The sequence below is a fragment of the Magnolia sinica genome, chromosome 10 (assembly GCF_029962835.1).
Source record: "Magnolia sinica isolate HGM2019 chromosome 10, MsV1, whole genome shotgun sequence".
Taxonomy (NCBI): domain Eukaryota; kingdom Viridiplantae; phylum Streptophyta; class Magnoliopsida; order Magnoliales; family Magnoliaceae; genus Magnolia; species Magnolia sinica.
In genome coordinates this window covers 5,773,097-5,780,628 of record NC_080582.1, presented here as the reverse complement: position 1 = coordinate 5,780,628, position 7,532 = coordinate 5,773,097, and the positions used below count along the sequence as shown (strand labels likewise).

The window sequence follows — 7,532 nt, the reverse complement described above, 5'->3', positions numbered from 1 at the left end:
TGGGTACAGTAATAGTAAATGCTTCTACTAAGTTAGACAAAATCGAACCGTTGCTGGACAATGCTTTAAACGGTGGAAACAGAAACTGATGTTCGCTCTGACCACCCTGAAAGTTTTATACATTTTATCTGAATCATTTACTATAGATCCAGCAAATCAAACTGAAGTAACAGATGAAAATATTTATAAAAATTATATTCTAAACTCTTTATCCAACGAACTATATGACGTGTATGCTTCTTACGTGTCTGCTAAAGACATATGGACTGCTTTGGAAAAGAAATACATATTAAAAGATGCAGGCGCTAAGAAACATGCAATTGCTAATTTCCTTCATTATTAAATGATAGATGATAAACCTGTCACAAATCAAATTCACGATTTTCAAAGTCTAGTTCATGAACTATCGACAGAAGGAATTAAGTTGGATGAAGTGTTTCTGTCAGGAGTACTAATAGAAAAGTTATCGTCCTCCTGTAAAGAATATAAGAATAGAATGAAACATAAAAAGAACGGTATTTCTTTGGAAACCACTATCGTACACACACGAATAGAGGAGGCTAATAGAATCAGGGACCAAGAAGAAAATAAAAATGATATAGATTCAAAGGCGAATCTTGTGGAATCAAGTCGGACAAATAATAAGAAAAAGGGCAACTGTCATAACTGTGACAAACCTGGATATTATGCAAATGAATGCAGGCTTAAAAAGAATAATGCAAACAATCAATTCAAAAAAAAAGGAAACTGCTACAATTGTGGAAAGCCTGGGCATCATGTCAAAACCTACAGGCTTAAGAGAAACAAAGATAAGCCGCAAACTAATCTTACAGAAACAGGCAATGAGTCTGGCATGATAGTAGCTGTGGTGTCAGAAGTCTTCCTTGTAAACAACTTGGAGTGGGTGCTAGACACTGGTGCAACTAGGCACACGTGCAAGGATCGTAGCATGTTTACCTCCTACTAAGTATCAGGAGATGATGAATAGGTGCTCATGGGTAATGCTAGAACATCTCCAGTTGTAGGGAAATGGAAAGTACTTCTGAAACTTACTTCTGGAAAGACTCTAATGTTGAATGATGTCTTAAATGTGCCTGACATTAGAAGAAACTCGGTCTCTGGTTCACTCCTCAATAAGGCTGATGTTAAGTTAGTATTTGATTCAGATAAGCTTGTAATGACTAAGAATGGAACCTTTGTTGGTAAGGGGTACTGTAGCGATGGTTTATTCATTATAAATGTATCCAACGATAATAATAAGAAGACATTCAATTCTGTTTATATCGTTGAACCTTTTTATCTATGGCATAGTAGATTAGTTCATGTAAATATAGCTTCTTTGAAGAAAATGAAAAGATTAGGTTTATTACCTAATATATCTAATGAAGAATTTAACAAATGTGAAACATGTGTCGAATTAAAATTCATTAGAAAACCCTTTAAATAAATAGAAAGATCATCTGTTCTATTAGAGTTAATACACAGTGACTTAGGTGATTTTAAAAATCACATGTCTAGAGGTGGAAAAAGATATTACATAACTTTTGTAGATGATTACTCTAGGTTCACTAGAGTCTATCTATTAAGAAACAAAGATGAAGCTTTAGATGCTTTTTCTAAATACAAAATTGAAGTTGAAAATCAGTTAAATATAAAAATTAAAAGACTTACAACAGATAGAGGAGGTGAATATGAATCTCAATTTAGAGAATTATGTGAAAAGAATGGAATAGTTCACAAAACTACAGCTCCTTATACACCAGAACAGAATGGAATAGTAAAACGTAATAATAGAACTCTAAAAGAGATAATGAATGCTATGTTAAATAGTTCAGGCTTACCCTCAAATATGTGGGGAGAAGCAATTCTATCTGCTTGTTATATTCTAAATAGGATTCCTTCTAAACTTCTGAACAAACACCATATGAACTTTGAAAGAATCATGTTCCTAGTTACAAATATATTAAAGTGTGGGGGTGTCTTGTTAAAGTAGGATTACCTGAAACTAAGAAAAGAAAGTTAGGTCCTAAAACGACTGACTGTGTATTTATAGGTTATGCACAAAACAGTGCGGCCTATAGGTTTTTATTTTTAAAAACTAAGGATAATATTCTAGATCCTAATACAATTATAGAAGCTAGGGATGCAGAGTTCTTTGAGAACGTATTCCCTATGAAATCTAAATCTATAGGAATAGAGGAAGTCAATGAATCAGATATTGCGTCTACTAGTAAAAATGCTTACGAGAAAGTAGTAGAAGAGATACAATCAAGAAAAAGTACTAGGGTTAGAAGAGAAACTAACCTAGGAGATGGTTTTTTCACTTTCTTAGTAGAAGATGATCCTACAACCTATATAAAAGCAATTAACTCTCCAGATGCAACCTTTTGGAAGGAAGTAATAAATGATGAGTTAGAATCTATTATATCTAATAACACTTGGGAAATTGTAGACCTACCACCTGAAAATAAACCAATAGGTTGTAAATAGGTGTTAAGAAAGAAACTAAAACCAGATGAGACTATTGATAAGTTTAAGGCTAGGTTGGTAGCGAAAGGCTTTAAATAAAAAGAAGGAATAGATTACTTTGATATATACTCTCCTGTAACTAGAATTACAACTATTAGAGTCTTAATAGCGATAGCCTCCATATATAAACTGGTGGTACACCAGATGGACGTTAAGTCAACTTTCCTAAATGGAGACTTAGAAGAAGAAATATATATGGAATAACCTGAGGGTAATAAGATATTAGGAAAATAAAATAAAGTATGTAGACTAATTAAATCATTATATGGTTTAAAACAGGCTCCTAAACAAGGCATGAAAAATTTGATGGTGTTTTAAAATCAAATGGTTATCATATAAATGATGTAGATAGATGTGTATATAGTAAAATTTCTGAAAATTAATATGTTATTATATGCCTTTATGTTGATGACATGCTTATTTTTGGAACTAATATTAAATTAGTTAATACAACTAAGAAATTCTTGTCATTTAAGTTTGACATGAAAGACTTAGGAGAGGCTAGTGTAATCTTGAGTATTGAAGTAACCAGAAAAAATAGTGTTATTATATTATCTCAGTCTCATTACATTGAGAAGATATTGAGAAAGTTTAACCATTTTGACTATTTACCTGTCAGTACTCCTTATAATAATAGTGTGACTCTCATGAAGAATACAAAAAATAGTGTGTCTCAATTGGAGTATTTCAGAATAATTGGTAGCCTTATGTATCTAACAAACTGCACTAGACTAGACATAGCTTTTGCAGTAGGAAGACTAAGTAGATATACACATAACCTTGGAAAAGAGCATTGGAATGCTTTGTCTAGGATTTTGAGATACCTAAAAGGCAGTATAGTCTATGGTTTATATTATAATGGTTTTCTTGCTATATTAGAAGGATACATTGATGCTAATTGGATTAGTGATTCAGATGAGACAAAATCCACAAGTGGATGTCTTCACTTTAGGTGGAGGAGCAGTCTCTTGGAAGTCTACCAAGCTGACATGTATCGCTCGGTCTACTATGGAATCCGAGTTTATTGGCTTAGAAAAGGCTGGATCAGAAGCCGAGTGGCTTAGAAATCTCTTAGCTGATATACCATTGTGGCCAAAGCTTGTATTGGCCGTATCTATTCATTGTGACTGTCAAGCAGGTATAGCGAAAGCAAAGAGTAAAATATATAATGGAAAGAGTAGGCATAGCAGACTCAAACACAACATAGTGAAACATATGTTGTGTGATGAAGTCATATCTATTGACTTTGTGAGGTCAAAAAAGAATCTAGCAGATCCTCTGACTAAAGGACTATTTAAAAGGTTAGTCAATGATATATCGAAGGGAATGAGGCTAAGTCTAATATATGAGCTACCAGTGTCGGCAACCCAACCTATACAAGTGGAGATCCCATAAGATAGGTTCAATGGGTAAACAACAAGACACGAGGTAGACGATTGCATTGAGTTGTATGAGCCCTTTCTATGTTGTACAGTGCGAGCAGCAACGTAGAAGGATGAGTTGTTAGAACTCTTAATGAATCCATAGCCATATATTTGGTGGTATATACAATTGCTGCATATACTTGATGGAATTCACCTATATGGGTGTGGAGGTGGAGGCCGCTTCCTATGAAAATCTAGGCAAATTTTCTAGAGCACTCATGAAATCCAGGTAATGGTGTATGACCGAAATGCACCGAACCGCAGAATCACTTGCAGAGGAAGAGTTGTGTGAGTGGTATATACTTGCGATCTACATTAAAAGGATTCAGGTTCAACACTATGGTGTCACCTGATTCCTGTAGACCTGTCTTGCTTATTCTAATGTCGGTTCAAGTCTATGGTGACACCGGCACCATTGCACAACTATTACGCTTTAATCCGAATGGGTTTTATCTTAAAACATATGGGGGATTGTTATATTTTGTTTTAAAATAATATTAAAATTTGAATTTTTAAATTTTCGGTGATTTCCCTCCATTTTTGAAAAGTTGTAGTACTTTTGAGTTGTGGGTTTTATCCCACATCGGATTTGACATAGTAAACTATCTTGTATATAAGATAGTCTTTTTGCCTAGGGCTTGAGCCCCTTTCAGGGGGTATGTGAATTTGGTCCTGTGGGAGGGCTATGCCAATAGCTCTAATATATGCCATTGACCACACATGCGCGCGCGTTGAGCCGAGCCGAGCCGTGCCGTGCCATGCCGAGCCGAGTCCGAATCCGAGTCCGTGTCCGTGTGCATGTGCGTGTGCGCGACGCGACGCGATGCGACGGGACGGGACGGGCTGGGCGTGGGTGCGGGTGCAGTGTGTGTATACTCGCGTAGGTGTATGTATGGGTACTCGCAGGACTGTATGTGCGAGAGTGTACTCGCACTTGCGCTTTTTCGTTTTAAACCAGAGAGATGCATCCCTTCCGGTTGGTCGCCCCTGTTGGATTTAAATCCAACGAACCTAACCTTTTATAAAGGGGGCTTATGCACCACTTCGGAGTCTATATAAAGACAACCAATTCCAGTTTTAAATATACAAAAATTATTATCTCTCTTATAAAATTCTCTCTGATACAATTTTAAAAATTTTACTGAGTTCATCGTTGAGTCAACTCAGCACTTTCGGATTAAACTGCAAGTGGTTCAAGCCCGTGTACAGTGAGTGCACCGCTGGGACCGGGTTATAATCGTTGTATCCTGGAGGTCGATTGGTCTGGAAACCTGTTGCACTTGGGATGCTGTCCAAGGGGAGCAAATTCGATTTCAAACCGAGTGACTCAGTCACGCCTCGATTCAATTCAATAAGTTCTTCTTTCTCAAAATTTATTTTCCTTTTTTGGTTCTCAATTTTTAATAGTCTATTTAATTCAACCAAATATTCCAACATCTTGCAACACCAAATCATCCTTCTCCCCATCACCTCCTTCAGTCTTCTCGCTTGGCTTCGTAACTACGCCGACGACCGATTGAATGGTCAAGATCGCAGGGATTCCTAATTTCCTCTCCCGCTGCTTCTGAAGGAATTTTACCTCCTCCAATACAAATCTAAGAAAAATCAAAATCCAATTCTAGAAAATAAAAGAGAGAGAGATAGAGAAATTTACCTCCTTTCCTCTTCATCTTCGGATAGAGTATCTTTCTGTTTTTCCTCATCTACGAGATTTCTCTTCCTATAATTCTTTCCCATTGGAATTTTCTTTTTCGTCGACGATACTGAAAAGCTTACCCTAACTCGTTAGGATTATATGATACACGGCCCGCGTCGTATATGCGGGTTATTAATTCTCGCAGGCGGAGCCCACTTTTGGGTAATGGTCTGATGTGTCCCACCGACGATGGACTATCTCTCCGTGACGCGGATTGGCTTCTGACAGGTTGGGTAGCGAGATTGCTGCTGAAGTGACGTCACCAAGTTTTGTGGGCCCTATCATGATGTATGTTTTGTATCCACGCCGTCCATCCATATGGAGAGATCATTTTAGGATAAGATCCAAAGAATCTTCCTGCTGTTTTCTGTGGTGGGTCTACTAAAGCTTTGGATCTGCTCGCCCATGCCTTAAAATAATATCTCCAAATGGATGGACGTTGTGGATACAACACATACACCATAGTAGGGTCCACAGAACTTCGTGACTACTCAACCTTTCAAAATCTAATCCGCGTCCCATGAACTCTATGCTTCCCACGTTAACATGCGTTTCATCCCTGCCGTTCATCTGTTTTTACAGCTCATTTTGGGGTGTGAAGCCAAACTTGAAGTATATCCAAAGCCCAAGTGGACCACATCATAGAAAACAGTGGGGATAATGACTTCCACCGTTGAAACCTTCCTAGGTCCAGGCAGGGCATACTCGTTGGATCCTTGGACACAATCCAATGTCCAGTTCAATTAATCATGGGTCTAAAACTCAGCTCCAAACCCAACGGCCTCAAGGCCCACATTGAACTAGACCAGCCAGCTGGATCAAGATTGTTGTGCCCAACATCTTTATAAATTGATGGTGGGTCAGTAAATCCAGTCCATCAGTTCATTGAGATATAATTCCACGTAAAGCTCACTACATGAATGATTCGTAGCCCCACCGGTGCTGGATCCAAGAAATGCAAAGAAAGATGCTAAATGTTTTTTTTCTTCTTCTTCTTCTTCAAGTAATCTTAGCAGAGAATAAAGAAAGGAATGAAGAAAGAGATAAGGCAGGGAGAAGTTAAAGTGAGATGCGAAAGATGAAGAAGCAAAGTATATTTTCTTTAAGCGACCAACAAGGCAAATCATTCTATATAAGAGGTAGACGAATTGGAGTCCTCCCCATCCTATTTTTTTTTAAAAAAAAAAAGAGGAGAAACTTTGGTTGATTAAGTGGGAAGTGAAGCTCTTCTTTGAATCGATCCATCACTTATAGGTAAGCGGTCTTGCAACACATGTGATTTAATTCATACATTATAATTATCAAGCATTTATTGTATATGCAATCATCAACTAATAATCTATTCCAGCATTAATATGTAGGCTTATACAATCTTGATAGGATGCAGAGCTAATTGTGCTGATCCCCGTGAGATCTTACCGTGATTTTTTAATAAATTAATATGAAGGTACATGTCATATGCACTTGCATCTCAATTATACACCATTCCTATTGTGAATACTGCACAATAATTTTTACTTTCTATTAGTAGATCAAGCCTTTACTCGATGAATATTGGCCAAACCTCATTTTCAAATTCAATCTTAATATCTATGTGCATACATCATATATTCATGAGCATAAAAAAATACCAACATAATCCATTGAATAACTATGTACACATGTCAAAAAAGGGTCAGATGGGCGTCATAAAGTCTAGCTCATGGGAGCCTACAATCAATGGCTGCCTCTTGTACAGGTGGTGTGGTTAGTCAAGACAAAATATGTCCCTTTGGAGGGAAAAAATGGTCATATGCACAACTAGGTGGCAATTTGTACATAAACTATACACGTGCCACACACATGACTCATGGGTCATCCATCATGTCGAACATTGGATGTGG

At 37.1% G+C, this 7,532-nt stretch overlaps 1 protein-coding gene across 1 annotated transcript in view; it reads left to right on the top strand.

Annotated features, from left to right (window-relative positions):
• Window positions 1–7,532, top strand: part of LOC131257843 (putative disease resistance RPP13-like protein 3) — a 192,468-nt gene that overhangs the window by 166,758 nt on the left and 18,178 nt on the right. The window lies entirely within an intron of this gene.